The 15,555-nt window shown below is 41.0% G+C and overlaps 1 protein-coding gene across 7 annotated transcripts in view; it reads left to right on the forward strand.

The window, feature by feature from the left end:
• The window catches only part of Ten-m (teneurin transmembrane protein Ten-m), an 856,961-nt gene that overhangs the window by 312,419 nt on the left and 528,987 nt on the right, over nucleotides 1-15,555 (forward strand). The window lies entirely within an intron of this gene.

Genomic DNA, 15,555 nt, shown 5'->3' on the forward strand with positions numbered 1-15,555 from the left:
TCTTCTTGTTCTGCCGTTCTTCACTTACTCCATTCAACTTGATTCGACGTTTTCTCCCTCTCTTATTCTTTCAAGCGGCGAATAAGTTCCGCGGTTCGTAATCTACAAATATTATTCCAGCTCCATCCTGGAAAAAGATCTTTCTCTCCTGTTCCAGCAGGCAAAACTGCCTTCACTACCTTGAAAACTCGTCCAATCATAGAGCTCCGAGGCCGTGCAAACTTCTACTACCTCGGCGTAGGATTCGCGTGAAAGGAGCACCGAAGAAAAAAAAAAAGAAAGGAAAAGACGTATGACCGAGAAAGAGAATGAAAGAGAGAATTGCATCATAGACTTTAGAACGGCGAAAAGAAGTTGGGGTAGAAGGGGAAAGAGGGAAGACGTGCGAGAAAGCTTGCGGAGAGGAAGTTTGCTCTGTAATTACCACGTGCTGCACAATTAAAATCTTAATCTCCCCCGCGCACAAAAATGGGACAAACTCCATAACGTCATCGTGTCATGGAAAATTTCTCAACCGGTGCCGCCGAGCCCCTTCTCCGGACTTAAGTGCTTATACACGGCTCATCTTCGCATGAGATTTCATCCGTCGCGAAAAAATCTCATGAATGCAGCTGCGGCGTAAGTGTTTGATGAGATTTATGCAAGACACTGCAGCCAAAGTACGTGTATTAACTAAATTATCTCTCTTTCTCTATCTTTCTTTCTTATATAAAAGTATATAAAATTTTATATAAAACTATGTAGTTAAAAAATGCATTAAAACAATATAGTGATTAGAATTATAATTTATAAATCTCTGTTTATTTTTTAAGAATAAATCTGCATTGAGAAAGGGAAAGAATTCATTCTAATATTAATATATTAATTAATTTGATTATTGGTTATACAATCCTTCCATCTCGTCGGACTTTCTCGATTCGCTCATTACGGCGAATCTCGGATTTCACAGAGATACATATTTACGAGCGTTTCGCAACATTAGCGCTCTAACAATCGCGTCGATTCGCCAGGATCGTAAAACCCAAAAGGGGACGTTGAATTTCGAGAAAGGTACCCATGGTTAATAACGTAAAGCCGGTCTGTAATTAACACGCGAACGAAGAAAGTCGGAAAATAATATCTTGCCGAATTTCGAGGGGTTCCGCCGGGGATATTTGTTTCACGGCCGAGCAGTGACCCGAGGCACTTTGGAGGCTGGTTATCGAGACCCGGGGAGTTTCTTAATCTGCTCGTAAGTCAGGAGGGTTCCAAGCCAACGAGCGAGGCGTTGCCCCAGGAGTGCGATTCAGCTTTTCAACTAAGCTCGTATTACGGCTCCGAGCCTGCCGTCTTCGACGCTGACGTGATTTTTCACCACGTACCACGGGATAATTGGGAACTCTTGTACATCGTTCCGTCTATCGCGCGATCATTTCTTCGGACCCTCGTCTCTAAGATAGTTTTAAGCTGCACGGCAAATGTAATAAGCCGCATACTTACCTCAAATCCCTCGCGCGAACCAAGAGTAAGGAACTTTTGGAAGATTGTATCGCAAAATCATAACAATGTTGTTGTCAAGATTAAATAATCTGGTCAAAAAATATCTTTTTAAAAAAATTAAATTCAACATCAGAGGTTAAATGATTTTGCAATACGTTTGGCAGATAACATTTCGCGATTAGCAACGATGTAAGATCAACATTAAGAATCAAAGTTTTCTTTATTGCTTCGCTATTTATTATGCACGCACCTGCGGCCCTCAAAAGACACTGTGAAAAAAAATGACTACCGTCTCCTCGTCGTGAATAATTTCGCCGCTTGCAACTTACCCGACCTCCATTTGACCCTGCTTTTAATCTAGTGTTCGTGCCCAAGTGTTTCTTATTTATAACTTTCTTTCGTGGTCCCTTCGTTAAAATGCAAATGCGTCGGCATAGAAAATATATCCGTGAAATTAAAAAAAAAAAGAGGAAGAAAAAAGTCTACGCGACCGCACATATTCCGCGGAAGTGAGAAAGCGAAACGCCGCATTCGCGGAAACTGCCTTTTTGCGCGGTCGCCGCCGCCGCCTGGTCACCGTCCAGTGTGTAAAAATAGGGTATAAGTGTGTATGTATGCGGGATAGAACGAAGTGAAATTCCCGCGGTCTGAAATCGGTGACGATGATTTGCAAACGGTGCGCCGATGGTGAAACATAAGCTCTTTTCATCCTCTTGCGCGAGAGCGCTGCTTTTCATTGTACTCCATATTGAGCGCTTTATCGTTTCAATCCCCATGTTCCGATATTACTGCTAGTACTGAAATTATATAATATACGTAACGTAAAACTATAGCTTTTCAGTACTGGCAGTGTATATCGGACCATGCCCAATGTACGTGATTCGCGCATCAATATGAAAGAGAAAGAAAGAAAGAGACTACTGCGTTTTGCTTTACTTATTCTCTAATCGTACAAACGGCAGTAGTATTGATTGTGATTCCTGGACAAAGAGATGATTAACCGGTCGATTCCAACGGGGTGAATAAAAATAATGTAAAATTTAAATCGCATCGCGCTTTTTTTCTTCCTTTCGTTATTGAGCCTTTTGTATCCTTTCTTCGCGATATAATGACGAATACATTTTACATTAGGATGCTTTGTAAATTTTTACAAAAGTTACACACGTAGCCGAGATATCGATATTTATGGCGTGAATGCAGCATTTTATTTTTGCAAATATTCACGTTCCATACATTCGAATCGTTCTTTACAAAAACAGATACAATTGAGAAAAATTTAATACAATTCAGTACAATATTATTCAATTCTAAAATTTCGAAAGAGTTGACACTTGATTAATTTTTTTTCTTTAAGATTAATTTCTTCAAGTTTTTAGAGAAGTAGACCAAGTCGCTGTTCGATCGTTACTGTATTTTTATTAAATACGATTAATGACAAAAGAAGCAATATTGATGCAGAGACAAAAGAGCGGACCATTTGCTCACGACTCCTTCTAACCCTTTGTAAAGCCAACGTTCAGGTAACAGCAGTACACTGGGCGAGCAGGTCTGTTGTTCTGGCGGCGGTTGTTGGCTCGCTAACTGCCCGGGTGACCGCCTCTCTCGCAAATTACCTCCAATTTACCACTAAAGTTACACTGGAGCTTCACTGTCCTCCTTCCGAGGGCTTGGATATCTACCCACTGTTGATGGCGTAGTATCTTGCGAACGGCTCCTCGACTAATAGTTAAAGCGTGCAAATCTGCGCTTTAAAGCCGTCTTATCGCTACCTCGAGAAAGGATATTTCCAAGTTTATTTAGCATACCGTCGAGAAGGAGAATAAAACACTTTTATTATACTCGGACTCTACAAGCAGACGATGCATCGTTTGCGAAATTACAGAAGATATACATCGTTTATTTAAAAGAAAAAGAGTAGATGTATAATGAGTTACTCTCGTAAAAAAAATTAATGCGACAATTCAAATTAATTTAAGTTTTTTCTCCACTTACGTTTTTACTTTTTGTTACGTTATATCCGTTTATCTCTACTTAAAGCGCAGTTCATTATCGAAAACTTTTTGAAAGTCGGGAGATTCATCCAATAATATAGCATTTCGCTTGGAAAGGTGTTACTATGACTACGTGCGGTGAAATGATGGTAGGATTTTGTCGGTACGGGTAAAAGGATGAAGGGATACAGCGGCGCTAGTATGCAAATGTCCAGTCTTGGCAATCTGCTTAACTTCTCGTCTCGAAATTTTCCGTCTTTCCCTTGGAGAGCTTATGTAAAGTCAGCCGTCTATTAATAATGTATTAAGTAATTACGAGAACAGAAAAAGAGAGTTGCTCTTCGCGATGGGACAGAGACACGTTTCTGTCGACTTTCGCGCTTACGCTTGCATACATATATATATATATATATATATATATACACGCACACACACACCCACATACATAGAATCTTCTACGGATGAAGAAACGCGAGAGATAAGCTAGTTAAGCGCGTTAACATTCGACATTCGTATGCGAGGAAGAAATCGGAGAAAAGATTTTCGCGAACGAGTTTTTTCCAGAATCGTTGCCCTCGCACTGGTAAAACGTAAAATCCATAAAAGTTCCACGATACACAGGTTTTTTCGAATCCTTTTTTTTAATAGCTTCATTCACGTTTCTTTTTCTTTCGCTCCTTCTTTCGCTCCTTCTTTCGTTTCTTCACTCTTCTCTCGTATAATAACGCTGGAAAATTTTTAGTTCTCAAAATTGTATCGTTTTATATCCAGATCTTTTTTACACCGAGATACATTCCTTTTTAAATCTCTCTCACTAAAAGAACTCGAATCGATTTACTCTTAATCGTCGCGTGAATTTTTTGACAATCAGCTGATTGCCACGAATATATGAATATAAAATATAAATACAAATAATGACGAAGTTGTAACTTAAAACAATTGTTTTCACACTATCTCGGTAGTATAGTCTGCGAAGAGAGAGTTTCAATATTGATATGAAAAGTGGAATTATCGCCATCATGTCATTATCCCCTGGATAAAAGGAAGGCAGCGCGAAGGATGCTCGGCATCGAAACAAATCCTCGACAGAAACTTCTTTCCGGAATTACCGGCTTGGATTTATTCCGTGGAGCTTTCAGTCGAGGAGTCTGAAGACGCAGGAGAGAACGCGCGAACGAGCGATTCGATATTAATGTCGTTACGAGTTCGCGCCCTACTTACCTCGCAGTTGCGGGACATCCGCGCCTGCGGATTCTCTGGGAAAGTTCGCATTTCGCGCGTCGAACTCTAGTGCTCTTTTCGTAATTAATGGCTTCTCTCCGCGTTTCCGTATTGCCTCCCGCGTCCTTGGAAATCGCGATTCTCGCAAGATGAGAAACGAGTAATACAGGGTATATTTCCACGCGAACGACGAGAATGCGCGATGTATATATCGTGATATTGTGTATCACACACGCACGTATTTCTCGCGCGTATTGTTCTCATTAATAGTACAAATAGGATACGCTTCGTGTTTAGAATAATACGCGCCAACGCGTACGCAACGCGTGTGTGATTCGCGTTTGAGTTTTCGGAGGCGAGGATACAGAGCGTTGAAGCTGCAACAGTTCTGCAGAATTATGAATTGCGACTGGCGAGTGAAAGCGAAAAGATAACGCAACACAGGTTACGCTGCACGATGATAGCTTGCTAAATGGTTAATTACAAGCTTCCTGCTTCATAATTGAGATGCGAAATGCAACATTAAATATTGCTGCATTGGAATGCCGAAATTAAAGTAAGTCAGGGGCAAAGAAAGCAGTAATGTTCTGCTAAAAAGAACTAATATTAAATAGAAATAAAATAATATGTAAATTTTATAAAATTATATTTTACTTTTATTAAAATATATATATTATATTTATTAAAATATATATATTAAAAAAGAGAGAGAGAGAAAGATTATCTCTTTTTCCGATTGAAAATTCAGGAGGATAAACTCCTCTGCAGAGAGAGAGAGAGTCGTATTTTTCTGCGGAGTAAATTTTTTTTCTACTATTCCTCGGAGCTTACGAGAAAATCGATTTATCTGCCTAAAGTAAAATATCAATTATACGTTTCCTAGAATTTTGTAGATGAAATGCGAGCGAGAAATGAAATAAAAATCCATACACTATCCGTTAGCCTATCATGTTCGACGATATACGTATCTAACTCTCGCGTATCCTCATGTCTCTGCGGATAGCTGTAATATCCAATATCCGGAAACAGTTAGGAGCCCTGGAAATACGGCTGGTCACGCCGTGTCCCCTGCCTCTATCCCTTTCGAGCCATCCTCTCTCGGAGCAGTAATAGTAGCATGGATGTTAATTTTTTTTTTCCCTCGATATCCTCGACCCGCGGTTGAGATTCAATTTGCAAAGGCTATTCCAGTAATTGCATAAGTACCGAACCGCAGTCGCACGTGGTCGCAGGCTCGGTCGTATCTTCGAGATCCGTATTTCTCTGCATGTGTGCGGCCGCCGTGTGACCCTGTTTCACGAGCACGAATTGAAGAAAGTTCTTTCGTCGACTTGCAGCCAGAAACGTCCCGCTATCAGGAATAGAATTAATACAGTTTACCGCGCTAATTACGATCTTGATTGCATTAGTTTGGGATGTTCATTGCTTTCCGATTAACCTTCCTTACGCAGAAGTTTGCGTTGTCGCAAATTTCTGTAATCGTACTAAATTAAATCAGTGATGCGATAATATCTTTTCAAAAGCATATCGTTCCAAGTAAATCTTATCTTTGATATTTTGCGCAAAAATATAAATTTTGATACATTTGTTGCAAGAAATGTTCTTACACATACAATATATTATTATTAATAATACATATATTACTATATATTATTATTAAAAATATATAATATTACGAGAATATAAATATATAAACATATTTGATACCCCTGATTTCATATTTAATGATACTGTCCGCTTTATGCTATGGTTTCTCTACTTAGCAGGAGGCTACAATGATGATTTATCTCATTTTATTACTTATCATTACATAAAAATATATAATAAATATTACGAATATATAAATATTTAAACATATACCAGACCTCATACTTTGTGGTACTGTCGACTTTATGCTATGGTTTCTCTACTTAATAAGACCCTGCAATTTTAAATTTTTATCTAATGATATGTAAGAAAATGAGATAAACAGTCATTGTAGGCTCCTGCTAAGTAGAGAAACCATAGCATAAAGCGGACAGTATCACTAAGTATGATAATAATACAATATATTATCATACTAAATATATTCTTAAACAAATTATTTCTAATAACATGTTAAAAATAATATTTTCTTTATTAATACATTTTACTCTCAATTAGCTATCATAATAAATTACAAAAATTAATTTTTTTAAATATTTACACGTGTGCAGTCCATATTTTTGCTTTTATTATTTTCATTTTAATGCATCAGCGATCGATTACGAAGCAAAAATGATGTATCACATATCAGTACGGATAATAATTAAATTTGCAAATAGATAAAATTGCTCGCGCGCGTGTTGCACCATCGTATTCGCGGTGCAAGTCATATATCCTAGGGTTAAAATAACTTTTTGTCGAGCATTAAGCACACAAGCCGTTGATCAAATCAAATAGATTACTATGTACATTCCCCTTGTACAAGCACTCGTGTAACTGGTCGCTGTACTCCGCACACGATTCGAAAATGTCATCGTTAACCATTGTTCGGTGAACATTCACACCAAGAGGGAGATGCGCGAGCATGATATATTCGGTTCCCTTATGAATACGTTCGCCGTACGCTTCGGGCTAGATTGCTCTAGTTAACGACAGGTATTTGAGCGCTAACTATCCAACTGACTCGATGCCATTAGAAATGTTTCAAGAGAAATTGCCCGTACTGCGTTGTATTATTAGCACGTCGTCGTAATTCCGTACTGGCGTGCAGAATTAAAACGGTACTTTAAAAAGTCGGATATAATATTTTTTTTCTATTTTTCATTAAAAACGCATTAGCGTTTCTCAGCAATCTTTATTTTTCGACAACTCTGAAGCTTATATCGCGTGCGATGTCTCTTCGATTTCATCAACGAAGGACTTTGCTTGAATGAATAATAAAATACGTTTGACAGCGTACAAAATATGTAACGTAGCACAAATTCGACGGAAAATAATCCATAAAAGCGGGAGATATAAACAGGGATACACGGCGAGAAAGAAGAGAACCCCGTCGAATCACGGTGTTCGGGCGCGTGTTAAGGAGGAAGCACCACCCGTCGCGACGATGAGAATTTATGGGCTGTTCTCGAATCGCGAATACAATTTAAGCGCTGTTGATCCCGCTGTGACAAAGTGGCTCGCATGATGGATGCGGCCGCGCGCGCTTGCGTTTGTTACACCATCGGCAGAAGCGAGAGCGCCGATATAACCGAGATACCGAGAGAGAACGAGAGTTATATACAGCAACAAGGGTGAAGGGATGAAAGAGAGAGCGAGAGCTGTGGTACACGAGATATAAACAGAGGGGTAGAAACGGGGAGAGAGAGAGAGAGAGAGAGACAGAGAGATTTGCTGTGTTGTGCAGGGTTGGGAGTGGAAAATGGCAGGAGAGCTGCCTCGTGACATCCTACTTAGTCCGCAATTCGCGGCCCATTCATCTTCATGCGCAGAGTTCGATCGGATGTCTAAAGTTTTCAGCTCGATCTGAAAGCTTTGGTTAGCGTCCTGTGATCAGACCGGGGGAGGAAAAAAAGGAAAGAGAGGAACCGAGTATAAAATGATGTCGTTCGCAGGCAGACCTTTCATTAATATCGCTTGTCGACGTTATTAACAGATTCTCTCGATATTCGCGTGACACATAAAATGACGTAAAGAGTCGATACACGTGTACATATATTTATATGCATATATATATTTGGCTTTTAAGTTAGGAAAGGGCGTATCGAAAGGGCGAATTTCGCGAATATTCGCAAGCGCTCGAAGAACCTTAAAAGAAATCACACTTTTTACGGCTTACGTCGGCCTGGGTTAATTGTATCACTGCAAATGCCAAGCGTATGCTAATTCGAAAGCATGTATAATACACTCCCTAGTATGCACTCCACCGTCTCCTAGCCGAGTATGCAAATGAAAATCCAAGTTTCCTACACTGCAGTGTTTGTATTACCTCCCAATGGACTGGATGGTAGAATTTCGCTGTTGATATAACCGGGGAATGACGATACGCTTCGTTATTTCCGCATTGATGACGGCGCAACTGTTGAGATTCGTTTTTAACACGCGCGGAAATGTGACGATTAAAAAATCACCGGTCGCGCGATTTCCGTCTTCTCGATCTCCCGCGATCACGAATCGCGCCCGATTATTTTGCGCCGCCATTATATAAGGGAATTGAAAGGGCGTTTGTAAATTTCGCTCTCCACACGATCGATGCGCTCTCGTGGTCGTACAGACCGGGGCGGCTTTACCATGGTAGTTTACGTCGCTCCAAATACTGGACATGTTATACAAGGTTCAGGATGATGTCGCGCTAATGCACCGGCTTTGTTGTGATTTGTGTACAGTATCTCCTCTCGGTGCACGCGGCCGGGATACTTCAATAATGCTTTGGGCCCAGTATGGTGGAAGGCACAAGTTACGAGCGTGATGGAAGCGCAGCTAATAAATGGGAACCGATTACCACGCATTATGTGTTCTGCTGCGAGTTGGTTTGCTAGCGAAGTTATAGAGAGAGAGAGAGAGAGAGAGAGAGAGAGGAAGAGCAGAGTGCAAAGAGCATATGTCATGTTAACACTAAACATTTTTATATTAAAATATATTATTAATATATTATATTATTATTATATTTTATACGATATAATGCAGAGGAGAGGAAGAATTGCTTTAATGAATAACAAAACATAAACTTGCTACATCTAGTTGGCCATACACTTTTCTTGTATATGCCATTGATTTTATAAACTTCTTTACATTAATTAAATAATATGATACTTTATATACGTGACATATATCCATGTGATGAACGAGTTAGCTCGCTTTTGCCGATAAATCGATGATGAAAAATAATAAAGTTCGAGCGTGCAATGGCCAAGTTTGTTCATAGGTGATACTCCGTACATGCATCTCTGTAAACTTTCACATTTCGAACATTTGCCAATAAGTTGAATAGCATCAAAAGGAGCCACGATTGTCGCACACTATACGAGCAGATCATCTTTGAAAGGTTAAGAGACATGAAGAAAATAGAGACTATAATGAATATTCCATAAGTTCACGTAAACATTTATAATGCAGACGTTTTATTGCTCAAATGGGTCCATCTTCGTACGTCACTGTCTGTTTTTGGCCAGGTCTCGGCCAAAGGTCTCCTCTTCCAAAGGACGACTTTCACGACGTGCCATATCTACGGACCCCGGAACTCGAGGGAGGAGAGCGGCGTCGTCGCCGTGACATTTCCTATTTACGGCACTTCCTAGCAAGCTAAATTAACCGGGAATGCCGGCGATCCTTATCCGTTCCCCTCTCCTTCGCTCTTATACCCCTGACGTTCTCCTCGCATTTCGCATCGTTCTGAAGAACCACCCGCGACGGCGCGACGTTCCTCCTTTCCCTCTACGTGACCGAGCAGATAAGAGGGCGAGAACCGTCGTTAGTCTCTCTCGTCGAGAAAACGGAAGAAGTGTCTTCGTGCACGCGAAAACCATAGCCGGGAGAGATTATCGGGTGCTACTTCGTTTACAAATTTCTCCTGACGCGCGCGACGATGCCTCTCTTTATCGTATTTTATTTAATTGCCTTTAGATATCTTCCGCTATGATTGCCGACGTTGTGTGCACATATATTTCAGGACTTAAAGCGACAAGATCGAAGAGAGCGAAATTATTTCAATTTATAAAAAGGATATTATTATTTGCTTTAAATGTATATTGGTTGCTGTATTTTAAACTCCAGATGCACATATATAACAATATGTATATAAAAGTCAGATATATAAAGAGAGAAATATAAACTTAGCTTCTCTTCCTATAATAACTGAAAGTAGTAGAATCAATAATATCAATAAAAATTCTAACAACCGTTGGCTGTTCTGATTTAGATCTTTGTCCATTACTTTATAGGTCTGTAAATATTCCCTTAATGCAATTTATCGCAACGTTGCGCGGCCAGATATAGAAATTTCTAATCTAGTTATATAGTCCTTTATTGCGAATTGAACATGAACTCTACATTCTCGGACAGATATCTTGAATTATCTGAACTGAATATATCCAATTTCTATTTTTATTTAAATTTATATAATAGTTTTCCTATGTTTATTGTATTTTATATATAAATTTGTTCCTAAGTAAGGCACAAGCTGTACACGGGATAATCACGTCAGTGATATTAATGACGCGCTTTGTACATGACATATTACCAATGAGATTGCCACTTCCCTTGCCGCGAGCATTATTAACTTGTTGGGCGTTTACATTAGCGGTATAATTAAACATTCGAGCGGAATTATCGCGATCTGTCATAGATAATTCGCAGCGAGTGGACGCAAACACAGAAAAAAAAAGATAAAACCACGACACGTAACACAGTTACAACAATCGCTCTCTCTCTCTTATCGTTTCGCAGACGCGCATTAACGCACAAACAGATCATATCCTCTCGCATATTAATACTTACATATAATTATTCACACAGCGAATATAACGTGTGTTATTTGCCGATTTGATCTCGAAAATTTTATTGTGCATCCGAATTGAGAGACATTTTTTTCTCCATTCTTCCATTTTCCTACACATTCTCTACTTTCTACACAGATACAAAATGAAATGTCGATGTATGGATACGGCTTGGATTGTAAGAAAAATCGGCAAACGGTTACGGTTCGCTGATATAGTATACGTATGTCATTGCGCCTGGACAATAGTCTACCCACAACGGTCAACTCGGGAAGAAAGAGAGATGCGTAAATAAATAATGCTGGAGGTTATTTCGTGGCAATGTGTACAACAGCGTCCGCCGCTTATAGACCGCTTCTCGACTGCCGTGAAACTGCACAAGACGTTTCCGTAGGTATATAGGTCTTTCGCAATATCTCGTACTCGGTGTTTAGCCGCGCGACTACTGTAAGATTCGCGATTCTTTATCGCGTAGAACGTTTCCGCGAGACTATACGAATGTGGATGTTTGCATATTATAAAATATCCTACATCTCATCATAAATATATATACTACACAAATTATTGAATGTAGAAGAAATTCAAATATATGTGCATTTTTTTCTCGGGATACGCTCAGCCATTCCGGTGGCAAAGTTTTCGAGAGCATGCCACGACGTCATGGAAAGCGAGTCAGGGCGGTTTATAATGTTTATCTCATAATGCGCCGTCCCTCATCGTATTTCTTCGATGCAAAATGGCGGGGCTGTTAGTCTTTCACGAGGGTGCACATTAGCACCCTCCGTGCCGCGCCCCTATAACCAACGAAAAGCCACGCCATCTTGAAAAAAATGCCAGACGATGAGATTCCTCAACCCCTCTCTGGTCGCGTTGCCTCTCTTCGCTTTATACCCTCTATTCGACGTCGCGCCCATACCTTACATTTTACAACGTAACTCCGTAGATAGAGTACCGCGATCTATAATCTCCCCAGAAGTGGGATATCAATTCCAATAGATTTAAATCTTTCGCAACCACATTCCACCTTCCCCGGCTATCTTCCCTGAGCGCCTGTTCAGCCGATCTTACGCCTCTCGTAGATAACGTCATTTCTTCTCGTCCTCGGCGATCTACGTGGAATAAGTTTGCCGCGCGTAAGACGAGAATTACTTTATAGGAAGGAAGAATAAGCAAGACGTACGAGCTGCCGTCTCGAAGCAGAACTAAAAGGGCGACTTTTAAAATACTCTCTTCGGTCGGAAAGTTCGTCAGTTAAGGATTTGTTGTACGTGACTCGGTACCACCTATGTCACTCTCGATTCTATTTTCGTATATATACGTGTGATTTTTTTACGGGATATCATGAGGAAGGGGGAAAAAATTTCACTCAAGGGAGCGTAGAAAAAATATTGCTTTAAGAGAGAGATGAAATCTCCGTGACGGACTTTGACATAATTTTTCACCGAGCGAAACACATCGTTTGACCGCTGCTTGGTGCCTTCAGAAGCAGCCCTCTGTGATGTGGAAACGGTTGGTTCGCAATGTGTCGATCAGTGACCTTTCCGAAACAGGGCGGGTCGGAGATCGTTTCGGGAAGGGATCCACAGAGAGGCTGGTTAAACGGCATAACGTGCCGCCCTTTAAGGGCGCTTCCACAGGAATGCGACGCCGGGCTGACGACGTGACACGCATCGACGAAGCGCGATGCGCGGCGCATGCTAATGCCGGAAATCTGAAACGTCAACTGGAGCAACGTTGTGCTGGAACGATGACGCGGAACGCCTACCGGGATTTCGTGGAGATTCAATTCGGTCCTGGTTCCAAAGCGCGGGCTCGTTCGTGACGATTTGTGCCGGACGAAGGGCATTACCTAGCGGAACGAATGTTCGCATTGTGTCCCGCTGTCATTTATCAAAGACGTGATTGCACTCGTATAACACGAATACAAATCTTTTTTAATAATATATTTTATAATTAATGATATTATATCGCGTGCGCGTATATTGATTACGTATAAACTCTTCAAATTGAATATTCCCTTTGCTTTCTCTTCTTTCAACTAAATTAAATTATATTTATATATATGTAAGATGTTAAATATGTTTGCAGTTTTTCTATAAAGAGAGTTGTGTAAAAATATTTAAAAAAACTTCCATTATTTAAAAAAGACTAGATAATTCTACGATCAAAAATATCATTGAAGAGATTGTTAATAAATATAAAACGGTAGATGGAGAAAAATCGAAGGAGAGGACAGTGTTGAGTAATCGTCCGAGCCGCATATTGGCAGTTGTCCCGCGTCGGTTATAACAGATTAATCGTTGAAATACGTGCAAATATTTATTTCCCAGCTGTCAGGAGCACACCTACTTCGCCCGGTTTCCTCCGCGACTCCAGGGTAAGGTAAGGCGGATAGCCTACCCACCTATGAGTACTTCCGAGAAATACGACTCTTGGATGCATTCGAGCCCGGTGTGCGCACGTTCTCTCTCCTTTTCTCGTGCCGCTACCACATTGCCTTTATTTATCTTTCCCCGTGCACAGTTGCGCTCTCGCGTTCACAAAAGCAAATCAAAATGTTTTCTCAAGTTGTACCTCTCTTCTCTCTCTGCCTTCTCTCGCAGAAGGCACAACGCTGTAGTCCGTTATTAATCGATAGATAGACCGCTCGTTTTTCGTTCATTTTCAATCTGTCTCATATCCGTTTATGTATGCGTGATTATATAGAAAAGATTTTGATGGCAGCTACTCGGTTATGCATATACAAATGCACCAGAATATATGTATATGTAAATCGCGCGCGACGGGATATTAATTCCATCAACATCCGATGATGTGTTTAACGCTTTATTAATATAACATGTTACATTTTGTGTGACAAGCCGAGAAAGCACAGGATATGGTAAAATACACATTTTGCTCTCTATAGTAGTAGAGTACACAAGTGCCTTAAAAAAATATATGCTTAAATAGGAAAAAAAAATGTGGGCGAGGGGGGTTTAACTTTTTTTTTCTACATATACCTATATATATAAAAATCACGTCGCTCTCTAAATATTGCGCCGCTGAATATTGCTGTTTCCGTATATCCGGCGTAATGTGCGCAGGCTCTTTAACTAAATTCCGAACGAAATCGCGAGAATTCGCGTCCATGCCGGCGACCGGGTGCCTGGTGGAATCGAATTATGAGGGACTGCGACGGTCGACGCTCTCCACGGATGCGAATTTCACTTCCGGGCGCGGAGAGGTACAATAAAACGAAGACATTTGACGGGCCGGAGCGAGAGAGATAGAAGGAAGGGATGGGGGTGAAATGAGAGAGAGAAGGCGAGCGCGGTGGGATCGCAGCCTCCTCGTCTGTACCACACGCGGCATGGGCAGCACACGGGAGGACAGGGGGTTGGAGAGGCTATGAAATTACGGGTAGGTAAATGAAACTATTCCAGAGTCCCGTGCACACACACACACACACACACACACACACACAGATACGTACACATACGTACGTATACGTATATGCAGCTGCCGCGTCGCTACCAGTCCAACCTAACCCAACAATGCGGAAAGGACTTTTTATTTTTATCTGCCTTTCCCGCTTTATTTTCGCTTTAATTTCTCCCTTTTCGTCGCAGCGCACGCTAATGGGAGGGATACCAGCGCGGGGAAGAACAGAAAAGAGGGACACGCGACGAGTGGATGTGCTGGGAGTCGTTGGCCGTATCTATTCCTTTTCTCTGGGAACCCCCGAACTAAATCCTCGACGAAACTGCACAATTCTTCCTTCCAATGCCGATAAAATTAATTATCTTGTCCGCCTCCGTTTCTTCGTTCCGCCATTTTTCTTCGAGCGGACGACGCGTATCATAAATTCTTATTCTCAGTTGGAGACTCCGAAGACGATCGAGATGATTGATCATATGGTCGTTTGATTTTTGCAGTACCATATGGTGGCTCAAGTTTTCTCTTTTTTAGCTCAATTACTTTTCGTTATCATCGCATCATCGCATCTCTACTCGCTTTGCGACTAACATATATTGATTTCTAACATTACATATCGGTAGACGTCATGTTTCTCGCGATATTTGGAGCGACGACGTTCCGCTGACGGATCGAACTTTCGTGTTGCGGAATTTGCGATTTTATGTAAGGCGAAAAGCAAGATTTTCTCCCGACAAAGAGGAGAAATTTCGAATGTCGAGATAGCGTCGCGCGGGCGCAACGCGGATCCGTGTTTGACGAACGAGAACCTACAACGATTTCCACTTACTTCCTCGGAAACTTCGGATAGAGGATATAGTTGCCATCCTATCATCCTCACCGCTCGCCGTTCGCCGCGGTGTGACTCTTCCTCTTCTTCCATCTACCCGATATATATACTTTTCGTTTTCCCGCGACTTTCTCGCATTTTGTAGAGAAGGTGGATATCT

Source organism: Prenolepis imparis, unplaced genomic scaffold (assembly GCF_030444845.1).
Source record: "Prenolepis imparis isolate NDT839.2.m4 unplaced genomic scaffold, iyPreImpa1.0 SCAF_4, whole genome shotgun sequence".
Lineage (NCBI taxonomy): Eukaryota > Metazoa > Arthropoda > Insecta > Hymenoptera > Formicidae > Prenolepis > Prenolepis imparis.